Raw genomic sequence first — 13,569 nt, forward strand, 5'->3', positions numbered from 1 at the left:
CAAACTGTGCTTTAAGCATCTTCACTGTAAGAAAAACACTTTAGCTACAGCCGTCCTTCAGTCAAGAGCAGCGAGGGTTTTCTCGTTGTGTTTGTTTAATAATGATAAAAACAGGCGGCAGAAGGATTATAGCGCACTGTCTCTTTAATGGTTTCTCTTTCACGTCTTTTGATCCTCAACTTGTTTGTTTATAACACAAATGGGGGTTAATGTACATAATCACTAAACACCGCGTTTTGACACCTATTTGACCATTAAAGCGCTCACGTTAAGATGACTTTAGATGTCTGCGCTCCTCTGCTCGTCTCAGTGTGTGAATGAGAGTGAATGCTGACCCGCCGCATGCTTCTGACTGCGTGATCGTGCTGCACACACACATAAGCTTTTTCGCGCTTTTAAGAGCCATTTAAGAGCGTGTACAACTGGAACGTGGCAAAATATGATGCAATAATCATTTATCTCGATTAATGCTTTTTTATAATCGTTTAAAACCGAAATCTAAATCGGATATTCGATTAATTGCAAAGCCCTTTATAATAGTGGAGCATTTTTATGCCTTTTTCTACCTCAATACTTATCCTCTCCTGCGCCCCCCCTGTGAACTCTGGCGCCCCCCTTAGGGGGGCGCGGACCCCAGGTTGGGAACCACTGCCCTATATAATAGTGGAGCATTTTTATGCCTTTTTCTACCTCAACACTTATCCTCTCCCGCGCCCCCCTTGTGAACTCTGGCGCCCCCCTAGGACCCCAGGTTGGGAACCACTGGTTTAGGCAACCTCCAGGACCGAGATTGGTGACCCCTGCTTTGAAGGGTCTAAAAGTCGGCAACTTCCCTCAGTTATGCTTATCTATGGTCGTGCATCCATCGGGAGGAGCAAAACCCTACTGAAAAAAAAACAGCTTAAATCAGCCTAGGCTGGTTGGCTGGTTTTAGCTCGTCGACAAGGCTGGTTTTAGAGGGGTTTTGGCCATTTCTAGGCTGGTTTCCAGCCATTTCCAGCCTGGTCTTAGCTGGTCAGGCTGGAAGATGACCAGCTTAAACCAGCTTGACCAGCCTAGCCAGGCTGGGTGCCCAGACAAAACCAGCCAAACCAGCTATCTCCAGCTTAACCCAGGCTGTACAGGCTGGTTTTAGTTGGATTTAGCTGGTCATTTTCCAGCTTAGCTAAGACCAGGCTGGAAATGGCTGGAATCCAGTCTGGAAATGGCCAAAACCCCTCTAAAACCAGGCTGGTCAACCAGCTAAAACCAGCCAACCAGCCTAGATTAAGCTGGATTTTTCAGCAGGGAAGAAAATGACTGATATCTATGGACCCCCCAAACCAAGGTGAATCTGTCCAGAACATGCTATTGTGTGACTGACCTCTCTGTAGGCCCTCTTTTCTGTTAACCCTCAGGTGGTCCTTCTGTAGCCCCGCCTTAGGTGGGACCCCAGGTGTAACCACGAAATCTCAGCTCATCTTTGAAAATGAAACTTAAAAAAGAGAGTTAGTGAATCCTGTATGCTTGTTTCCTGCTAACATGCTGTTTACATGGCTGTAAACAAGCCGCATCTCTGGTTATTAAGAAGATGATACTGTTATAAAATCATCTGGCAGCACTTTTGTCAAATGCAACTCAATGGTAAATCATAGATATGGTGTTTCTGGATCCAGTTTGCCTTCTATCTACCTAATTTTCATGGTGTACTGCCAATGATCATACCATAAAGTAAACAGAACTTCTGATACAGAAAGATCAGCCTTTCTTTTCCAAAAAAGTCAACAATAATACATCTTTTCAATGGAAAATGAGACTTTTATGGTCGCTACTTCCTGATTACAACTAATGATGGGGTTGTGACCTATTCTGAGGGGCCATTCACACAGCAATGTTTTCAGTCATAAGAAAACATTTAAAGCCCATTTACACGATGACTGCATTTGGTGACTGTGAATGCATACATTTGAAAATAGGTTTTAAAGTGGGAGTGGAAGATTTGAAAACTCTGTTATACTTTCCTTTTAACCCAATAAGGGTATCTTAATAAAGGTGACATCTTTCATGTGCATAGAACATGTTAACTATGTAGATATGTGAATTTGTAAGGCAAGTGCAATCCAACCAACACAACAGTGCCGGAGTACATGGTAATATTGTTGCTGGTCAAGAGTTTGCTAATGCTTCTTCAGAAAATGCTGGATTTGCTTCTCACTATTGGTGGAAACGAAACAGTGGGCACACACCTTAAACACATGCCAAATTCTAAATACACGCCAGAGCTGAGCTGCCACAGATACAAAGTCATTTCCCTACCCTATAGGTATTATTTACTAACAAGGTGAAATACAGGCCTGGTACATGCACTACATCAGTTTTGGCAAGTATTTCGGTAACACTTTATTTTAAGTGGCAATTCACAGTATTAACAAATCAGTAACTAAGACTACTAGCCTCATAAACAAATAATTAGCTGCTTATTAATAGTTAGTAAGGTAGTAGTTGGGTTTAGGTTTTAGGTAGGATTAGGGATGTAGAATAAGATCATACTTCAATGAACAGTTAATCACATAGGCGGGTAATAAGCCAGTAGTTAATAGCAAAAATTGTGGTGTAAACTAATGTGTTACCAATGTTTATTGAATAACCCTGCAGATATACAGGTTCAGGATGTTATTGCATGCTGAATTATATAGACATCTGGCTGATTCTAGTGGACAAATTGCTGATTCAACATTAAATTGTTCTCACCCATATGAGGTTATTGGGTTTAAAACTAAACCTCAACAGTGTACTTTCTCCAACTGTCTCTTCCATGTGTGCGTTCAATCCTCCCTCTTATGAGCAGCATCTGGTTAGGCCAGGACCTCTGTCAGCCAGATCCAGAGGCTGCTGGGCATCATGACAGCAGCAGCCAATGTGAATCCATTGAGTCTTTTGCACATGAGGACATTTCAGTTCTGGCTGAAGAACAGAAGCTTTTATTCTTCAAACCACCTGTCAATGGTCATAAGGGTTAAGGGCAGTGGTCTTGGTACCTTTCATTTGTGGGAAATACTCCAGTTTTTTACTCAGTATCTAACTCTTGGGGCATATTGGCTTTGCAAGACTCCATTCTAAAAGTCTGAAATACATGCTGTATGGGAGACCTTTCTTTACTGAAAGGGCCAATTTAATTGAATAGATAAAAGCACACAAAATAATTAAATCGTTGACTTGAGCTTCCAAACAACAAAAGACAAAAAGTAAATCAATCACTGCACTTGAACAAATATTGAACTTTATTATCTTTATTTAATTTCTGTCATATTTATTTGCTGGCAAATACTGAACACTAACAAACAAAAAACTAGTAGACAGATCTTAAAATGTAGATTTTACTCACTCTCCGCTTGTTTCAAAGCTGTTTTACTTTATTTCTTCTGTTGAACAGAAAGGAACATATACTAAATAATGTTGGAAAGCAGCAGCCATTGACTTTCATAGTATTGTTGTTGTTTTTGTTGTTGTTGTTGTTGTTGTTACTAACATTAATATATTTATTGTAGGTTTCCAACATTTTTCAGAATATCTTGTTCAAGAAAGAAATTCCTAAAAGTTTTGAACCACTTGACTTTGAGTAATCATAAGTATATTTACTTATGATCCCAGGAGCTATGTTTTTTTTTTTTTTGCAAATTTATTTTTTTTCGAATCCACAAGAGGCCGCTGTGTATGCTTTTAAGATCTCAAATTTCTCCCCCAAGTGTCATTCACGCCTGCTGTTTTTGTATAAATCCACCAGAGGCCGCTGTCGACTGACTGACGGACTGACTGACTGACCCACCCACCCTCCTCCTTCCCTAAACCCAACCAATAGTGTTTTCAAAGCACAGATTGAACAGCCCGCCCACTTTACTAAACCCAACCGACAGTTTTAAAAAGCAATCCAGAAAAAGAAAAGCCCTCGCCTGGTTTTTACCTCATTCTTACCCATTATTAACTTGACTCGAACCCCATCATCCTGGTGAACTCTCTGCGTCTCAAGTTCACCAATGTACATGGCGAGCCACTGGACAAACTGGTAACAGCAGAGGTGAGCGGTCAGTTAGTAAGTGCAAAATGGAACGGCGCCATACGTAGGGTTAATTTTTTTTTTTAAATGCAGCCATACGTACCTCTGGCTACATAATTCGCGATCTTTAGAAATGTATCTAGGGCTACATTTTCAGAATGAGCCTATGTTGTAATTTTTAGATAAACTCAGTATTTTAAACTCTGTTTCCTCAATTTGATCTTAAATCAATGTCAAAGTTGGTATTTCTAAAGCCTTTATATAGCTTTCAACATTCTTACTGTAAAATTAAATGGCTCATCCACAAAAAGAAAAAAAAAACAGACATTACCCAATTTAATAAAAATGTATTACAAAAAAAAATCAATAAATAGTGCAATAAATCCAACCCAGGTTCATTCTGAAAATTTACCCCTACACTGAAAAAAGATTATTCAAAGATGTTTCCTTGAATTTACTTATTTTTTTTTAAGTTAAGGGGTTGTAAACAATTAGTTTTTGTTGAATTTATACAAATAAATTAAGTTGAACATTACTAAATTAAATTTGTTTGTTTAAATTTAACACTAATAAATTGTTTGCAACAATTTTGTAGACAACATTTTTTTCAGTGTATATACATTTGGGGAAAGTGGCAAATACATCCCAGGAGCTGCTTTTTTGCAGTTTTTGTTTTTGCGAATCCACCAGAGGCCGCTGTGTGCGCTTTTTAGATCTTAAATTTCTCTCACAAGTGCCATTCGTGCCTGTTGTTCTCGCATAAATTCACTAGAAGCCACTGTCGACTGACTAACTAACTGACTGACTGATGAACTGACCCAGCCTCCTCCTTCCCTCAACCCAACCAATAGTGTTTTAAAAAGCACTCATTGACCCGCCCGTCCACTTCCCTAAACCCACCCGACAGTTTAAAAAAAAAATCCCTCGCCTGATTTTTACCAGATTCTCACCCTCTATTAACTTGTTTATTTTTTGGCTTCTGTTTTTGTCTTACCTGTTTTCTGGAACCGTTCTTCGCTGGACTCGAACACCATTGTCGTGGTCAACTCCGCTCTGCGTCTCAAGTCCACTGACGATACATGGTGAGCCACTGGACCAACTGGTAACAACGGGAAAGCCATCCACACGGAAGTAAGGTGTCGGAGGGTAAGCACAAAAAAGGAACACGCTACACCACCCCGTATCGTTCGTTTTAAAGATAAAATGCAGCCATATGTAGCTCTGGCTACATGATCCAGAAACATATATAGGGCTACGTTTTCAGAATAAGCCTATGTTGAACAAATCTCAATTAATCACAGGCAAAAAAGCCTCAGGTTATGTAGCTCATAAACAATTTATTATAACCATAACTTGTGTTCAGTATACAAATAAAACTATTTACCATCTTCACTATCCCTTGACTGTATGGTGCATTCCACTTCCATTCTCATAAATTTTAATATGTTTCACTGCAGTGTGTCAGATTGTGTATCTCTGTTGTCCCCTCTTTAGTTCTGCTTGATTTCACATGCTAGTTTTCCACCACACATTATAAGTGTCTGCCGCCCAGACAATACTGACAACAAACAAATAACAGATTCACAATATCCGAAGCCAAAATTCAAAGGTTCTTTCAGGGTAAACAAACAAGCAAAAATCTAGTTGTACAATTTATCTACAGTAGAAGAATTGTCCTGTCCTGTGGAAAATGCAATAAAATGAAAGCATCTTCCTAATGAATTCATTTCGATCTATAAGACTGGCTTTATAGTCCAAATATATTTGCATAAAGGAAAGTGGCTTTTATTGTCTGGAAATAAGAAATAAAACTGAAAGCAAGAGTCTCTCTGACAGCCGAATGTCTCAGAATAAGTATCCCTGTGTTACTGCACATCTGCCACTGTTGCTTGCAAGACTCAAATCAAATCAAGCGGACATTTATCATGCAAAGACACACTTTAATATCTTATATGATACTCCGCTCAGGATTCCTTCGATGCACATTAAACATTCAGTGTTTTTCGTTTTCATAATGCAGTTGGGGCATAAATGTGTGAGCGATCTTAATAAAACAGGAAAAAAGAAGGAGCAAGTAGTGGAAAGGTGATTTGTGTATGGAGAGAATGAAGAATGACATCTTGTGACCTCCACAAGGACTGGTGAATAATTGAAAACTCTGATTAAAGCTGGTTCTGGGGATCAATATGATCATGTTATCAGGGCTCAGACATTTTTATGTGATATGACACCGCGGAAAGACATTGCATTGTATTTATCTTTACACATAACAATAATATACATAATGTAAAATATGTGTAATGTAAAATGGCACGGTGGTTCAGTGGTTAGCACTGTCCCCAAACAACACGAAGGTCGCTGGTTCGAGTCCCAGATTTGCCAGTTAATGTTTCTGTGTGGAGTGTGGGTTTCCTTCGGGTGCTCCAGTTTCCCCCACAGTCCAAAGACATGCGCTATAAATAAATTGGGTAAATTAAATTGGCCGTAGTGTATGAGTGTGTGTGTGGATGTGAGAGTGTATAGGTGTTTTCCAGCACTGGGTTGCAGCTAGAAGGGCATCCGCTGCATAAAAACATATGCTGGAATAGTTGGCAGTTCATTCCGCTGTGGTGTTAAATAAGGGACTAAGCCGAAGGAAAATAAATGAATGAAATGTGACATTTTTAGATTTTTGTATTATAATTATATTAAATAACCATACAGTTTAAAGGTGCCATAGAATGCATTAACATATTGGGTCCTATCATACACCCAGTGCAATGTGGCGCAAGGCATGGCGCAGTAGTCTTTTGGTAGTTTCAGCTTGGCACAAGAGTCGTTTTGAGGCGTTGCGCTACGTTGTTTAAATAGCAAATGCATTAGCGCTCATTTGTGCGCCCATAGGTGTTCTGGTCTAAACAGGAAGGCGTTCTGAGGCGGCCCGCTGGCGCGTTGCTATTTTGAGATACTATAATAGATTTTTCATTAGACCAAAACTAACCCGGTCTAAACTCCGGCGCACAGTTGCGCCTCGCCTACGCACTGCTTAATATGCACAAGAGAGCAATAGGCAAATATCTTTACATATGAAAAAATTTAAATATTAAGGATATATATAGGATATAATTAGAATAGATATAGGAGATAAATATAAAGGATTAAAATATTACAAAACATATTATTTTCTAGCCTACATAAATATGAAAAATCACTGCTTTTATGTCTTCATCATCTCGGGAGACTTTTTCAGTTCATTCATAGCAATTTGCTTTTGTATAATGTTATTATTATTAGCAGTATTATTTATTATATCCATATTTATATTTGTTTTATTAAAAACAAGCTTAGATTTGCCCACCTGTCAGGTTTTAGACCATATGGGGCACAGCATGTGTTTTAGGATATAACTCAGGTTTTTGAGCACATTTTGCTATTATTATTCATTTATTCGTTTGCTGGAAATTAGAACTGAATTTAGAAATAGTTTTGAAACGAATATTTGCACTTAACAAACAAAAGTATTTATTTATAGACTAATTGATGTCTGTTCGTAAAGGTTTCCCTATCCAAGAGCGAATGTGAAAGTAGATCCATTATCTCTCATTCTCACGCAGTAGATGCTCTGTTTAACAGTTTTCAGTTAAAAAAAACTGTTAACTGTTTGCTTGTGAAATGCTCATTTTTTCCACTTAGACTTACTTTGCGTACTGTACATAGCGAATGCGCTCTTGGCACGACGCAGCTGATTCTTAAAGGGAATGGGAGATGAGACTCTAATTGGTTTATTCTCAAAACACACCTATAACTCATTAAGAAAATAAACTCAACCCTTTTAGACCATGCACCACGGCGGAAGGCAGATTTCCCTTCCTTAAATTAGCAAAAACGTGTCCTGACACACCCTGAAAGCGTTTGCGCCCTGCGTTTTGCGCTCTGCGCATGGACCGTCAAAATAGAGCCCATTGCATATTATTGATTGTTATATAACAGTGTGATATGTTCTTATTTGCATATTTTTGACAACAAGATTTATCTGAAATTGCCTATTCCCATTCATGAATTCTCTTGCGGGGCATCATGGAAAACTGTAGCGTAAATCTGATGCACACTTCAGAATCTCTCTGGAAGTAGTAGGTCATCCGGTTACTTCTCACATACTGCATTTAACATACTTTATAGTATGAAAGTATTCGATTTCGGACACAGCCTCTGTTTCAAATTAGTGTGAGGCTAGTTCTCTAGTTCAGTTCTAGAATATAAGAAAGTATATTTAATACCCCAAAAAAGTGCTAAAAAGCTGCGAGTCTACGCACCATTTTGATCATTCAGGTTGCAGGTAAGAGTGTTGGATTCTGCTCACATGAACAAAGGCTGCATTTATTGCAAAAGGCTATTGGTGGGGTCACTTTGATATCCCATCAATCACAGCCGGCCCTACACTGTAATAGCTCCCTAAGCGGTCATTGCATTGTTATAAATACTTGGCTAGAGCGACCGGGCAATGCAATTACTGTGTTTAAGAGAGCCTATGGACAAGTAACAAATGCCCTTAAAACATAATTGCATTGCTAGGGGTTGCTTTCTGGTCAGGTCTGAAATTATGCCTCTTTGGATCGATTTCATTCAAACAGGCATAATTTGAATTAAGGTTGTCAGACTAGGAGACAGTTGCAGATAAAGCAGATGAAAAATTTAGTGATTTACTCTGGTCTGATTGTTGTTGGAGCTGGAAGCTATGATGTTTACCCTGGAGCAGCTTTTAAAACAAAACTTTTTTGCAGTCAAACATTAGCGATGGAAAAAGAAGGAACAAAATATTCATGCAGCTGACCTTATTGCATATCTAAGAATAAAGATTTTAAAATGGTATACATGTACACATTTATTGGCACCAACAGTTCCATGAAGAACCTTTCAACTCCCAAACATTTCATGCCAAAAAAGTTTTTTTAAAGTGGAAAAAGATCTTCATCAGACCGTTCTTCATCAGAACACAAATAATGATACTTCCGATGGTCTTTCATCCTCTATAGACAGCAAGCTTCCTTAGAAATTCAAGGTACAGAAAAGAAACCATTAACACTGTCAATTCCATATGACTTTAGTGGTGCAACTGTAATTAAACGAAGCTCCAAGAACACATTTAAGTGCCAAAAACAAAACTGTAAAACTATTTTGATTGCCTATATATATTCTTCTGCAAAAGGCTTGGTACATTTTTACTATGGTTACTACATTGTATTGCAATTAGAGTCAGCAGGCCAACATGCAAGCATCCCATTGCCCATAGTAAACAGACATAGAGGATAAGAGAGCTCTTGGATTTCATCTAAAATTTTTAATATTTTAGTAATTAATAAAATTTAAATTTTTGGGTGAACTAAGCATTTAAAAACTTTTTTTCTGGAAACTTAAATGTGACCCAGGACTACAAAACAAGTCATAACAGGTGTCAGTTTTATATTTATATATATATATATATATATATATATATATATATATATATATATATATATATATATATATATATATATATATATATATATATATATATATATATATATATATATATATATATATATATATATTGAGATTATGCATCTCATTGCCATGGAGATCTATGCATTATGAAAGTTGAATAAATAATCTTTCCATTCGTGTATGGTTTGTTAGTAAAGTACTATATTTGGTCGAGATTTATATTTAAATATCTGAGGGTGCAAAAATATCATCATTGGCTCATTCTGAAAACGTAGCCCTATATACATTTTTAGACATCGCAAATTATGTAGCCAGAATTTCGTATGGCTGCATTTCAAATACATGCTCACCCGGCAGCACTGTATTCTGCCAAAGACCAAATATACAAACATTAGGACATACAGTTTAACTTCAGACTTTTTCAAATGTTCCGAATTATGTTCAACAGAGCAAGAGAATTTTCACAATCTTCTCTATAATAATTTTTCTTCTGGAGAAAATCTTACTTGTTTTACTTTACCTAGAATAAAAGTAGTTTTTAATTTTTTTTAAAACCATTTTATGGTCAAAATTATTAGCCCTCTTAACCATATTCTTTTCTATTGTCTACAGAACAAACCATCATTATACAGTGAGTTTCCTAATTAACCTGGTTAAGACTTTAAATGTCACTTTAGGCTGAATACTAGTATCTTGACAAATATCTAAAATATTATGTACTGTCATCATGGCTAAGGTTAAAGAAATCAGTTATTAGAAATGAGTTATTAAAACTATTATGTTAAGAAACATGTTTAAAAATGCATATTGTTATTGTCTAAATAATACCACCACTAAAAGGCTGTTTTCTCTTTCATAAATGTGTTTCAGAGAGACACATTGGATGAGCAACAGGGTTCCAGCCTCCTCTTGAGGACTGGCAGCATTAGTGGAGAGGGTTCTGACCCCTGGCTGAAAGAACGAGGGCATCACCTAACAGACGCACTTCAGGTGTTGGGAAACACAGGGAGCTGAAGCGGCAGATGGGGAGGACATGACCTGAGACTGCTGGGACAGCTGGAAGCCTCACACCCCCTCCAGCCCACACACCTGTTACTTATTATGTTCAATACATCACACTTGCCCTAAGGCCCACCTTAACACAGACTCAAGTATTACTCAAGCAGTCGGTGAGTGAGCAGGATAATATTGCTGGAGTACAGGAGAATTAGTCATGAACAGGTATTGTGTTGGCTGTTGATATACTGTACCTCTTTAACTATGATATTATGTTTTTTTCAGGGCTATTTGGGTGATTTTGGCGACGCAGTTGCGCAGTATGTAGTGCTGTTATCTCACAGCAAGAAGGTTGCTGGTTCGAACCTCGGCTGGATCAGTTAGCGTTTCTGTGTGGAGTTTGCATGTTCTCCCTGCGTTCGCGTGGGTTTTCTCCGAGTGCTCCGGTTTCCCCCACAGTCCAAAGACATGTGGTACAGGTGAGTTGGTTAGGCTAAATTGTTCGTAGTGTATGTGTGTGAATGAGTGTTTATAGATGTTTCCCAGAGATGGGTTGTAGCTGGAAGGGCATCTGCTGCGTAAAACAAGTGCTGGACAAGTTGGCGGTTCATTCCGATGTGGCAACCCCGGATTATTAAAGGGACTAAGCCTAAAAGAAAATGAATGAATGAATTTGGGTGATTTCTATTATCATTAATTTTATGCAAGCTACTTCCAAACTGTTAAACATTACAGATTATTTGTTACTGTTATTTAAAAGTAACCCCTTACCATACAATGTTAATGTTTAGGAATTGTAATGTTACATTACTATGCTGTTTCTTCTGAGTTAGTTTCGCTAAAATAACTACAAAAGAAGAACTTGGAAACAATGTGTTGTGATGATTCCGAAGCCGGTTGATTTATCTGCATTGCTTTATTAATGGTACTGATATTGCAATCAGACAACAAATGGGCGATCCAAAGGCAGGTCAATAGACAGGGTGTTATGATCACCAGCTATCTAGTGGATCTAAGATGCAGATTGCTTAAGCTCTGCAAATCCGCCAGTCTATGGACCACAAGATTTAGTCATGCACCGCTCACATGCACCTGTTCCCCATTTAGTAGAATACACATGCTGGGAGCTGCTTATGAACTGATTTCAAGGACCATTTACCATTTGCTTAGTCTTGTAAGCAGTATTGTGAACGTTACGATGTGTTTTCCCTGCCTTGTTTTGCCATGTTAGACCCTTGCCTTGCTTTGTTTATGTACATTGTCTGCTGCCTGCCTTCTGACCACTCGCCTGTTATTTGACTACGACTCTGGACTCGGAACTCTGTGTACATCTGTTTGCCCCTGTGTTGACCGTTGCTTGCCTGACCATTCTTTGCATCATTCATTCATTTTCTTGTCGGCTTAGTCCTTTTATTAAACCGGGGTCGCCACAGTGGAATGAACCACCAACTTATCCAGCAAGTTTTTACGCAGCGGATGCCCTTCCAGCCGCAACCCATCTCTGGGAAACATCCACACACACATTCACACAAACACTCATACACTACTGAAAATTTAGCCTATCCAATTCATCTGTACCACATGTCTTTGGACTGTGGGGGAAACCCAGCACCCGGAGGAAACCCACGCGAAGCCAGGGAGAACATGCAAACTCCACACAGAAACGTTAACTGAGCCGAGGTTCGCACCAGCGACCCAGCAACCTTCTTGCTGTGAGGCGACAGCACTACCAACTGCGCCACTGCCTCGCCCATTTCTTTGCATCATACATCTGCATTTGTATCCGCACTTCTTTGTCAGCATCCACCTTGAATTACACAGGCAAACTTCAGGGCAGGCAGAGAACAATCACAGTCCATATAAACAAACAAGAGGTCAAAACCCAGGAGGGTCAAAACACGGGTAAAGCAAAACACTTTGGAAAAACCCTTGGTAATGACTGCAGGGCAAATCAAGACTTCACACTGAACTACACAGAACATGGGGCTTATATGGGGAGTTCAAATTAGCACCTGCTACTGCAATTAGTCCTAGGCGAAGAGGTCTATGGTAAATGGAGTCCCAATAAACCCAACTAAAATTTCCTCTAGTGGTAATCAAGGGACGAAACTAGAGCTTCATCTACAACTCTATCTATCTGTCTGTCTGTCTGTCCGTCCATCCGTCTGTCCGTCCGTCCGTCTACAAAAGCACCATTCAATTTTACTTAATATACTTGAGATTTAAAGATAATACTGATGAAAACACATTGAATGGAAGTCCTAGTCTGTTTTGTATTAATACAATAAAATCAGTGAAAAATCAGTGAGCCACAACAACTTGTATGAGAATAATGAAGTGTGCACCATCATGTTCAAGTATACAGTACTGTATTTTGCTGCAGCCTGGAGATCTCCAAGTGGGAAGGACTTACACCACTAGTTTGGCTTGTGAAAGTGGGTGAAACCACTCACATTTCGCTGTTTTCCAAAAATCTCCCGTAGAAAAATGTAGTAGATATAACTGCCATTTTCTGAAACGTCCATCTAACAAAACGACAGAAGCTTTTTAAATCAAAGTTTCATCACAAGGCCAAGGCAACCATTCAAAACAGCTGAGCGACCCACAAGATGAAAAACATTTACTTATTCAAGATAAACATAATTTCTGACATGATTTCATGTGTCTTGATGGGTATAAAGACTATGGCTGCATTCAAAAATTGCATACTTCCATACTATATAGTATGCCTAAAACAATATGCGAGCCAGTAGTATGTCCAAACTCATAGAATTCAAAAAACACTATGCGAGAAGTACCCGAATGACCTATGACATGATCTGGTGAGATTTTAAGGTGCACATCAGATGCATGCTTCGCTATCCCACGATGCACTGCAAGAGAATTCATAAAAGGGAGTGAAGCGACTCAATTGACGCGGGTAGGTCACGTGATTATGACAAAATGGCAGATGTAGTACGTCCATCCATTCTGCTCAAATACATAAGGAATAGAACATACTTTTCTAATGTCCGAGTAGTAAATTCAAATGCAGTAACTTCTGATTAGTAGTGGATTACTACTAGTAGATTAGTAGTAGA

At 38.7% G+C, this 13,569-nt stretch overlaps 1 long non-coding RNA gene across 1 annotated transcript; it reads left to right on the forward strand.

The window, feature by feature from the left end:
- The first annotated feature begins 5,098 nt into the window (after positions 1 to 5,098).
- Positions 5,099 to 10,968, forward strand: LOC110439947 (uncharacterized). Its single transcript, XR_002459297.3, has 3 exons — positions 5,099 to 5,179; positions 10,364 to 10,662; positions 10,775 to 10,968. It is a non-coding gene; the product is annotated as an uncharacterized lncRNA (long non-coding RNA).
- The last annotated feature ends 2,601 nt before the right edge of the window (positions 10,969 to 13,569 follow it).

The sequence above is a fragment of the Danio rerio genome, chromosome 7, assembly GCF_049306965.1.
Source record: "Danio rerio strain Tuebingen ecotype United States chromosome 7, GRCz12tu, whole genome shotgun sequence".
In the NCBI taxonomy this organism is placed as follows: Eukaryota; Metazoa; Chordata; class Actinopteri; order Cypriniformes; family Danionidae; genus Danio; species Danio rerio.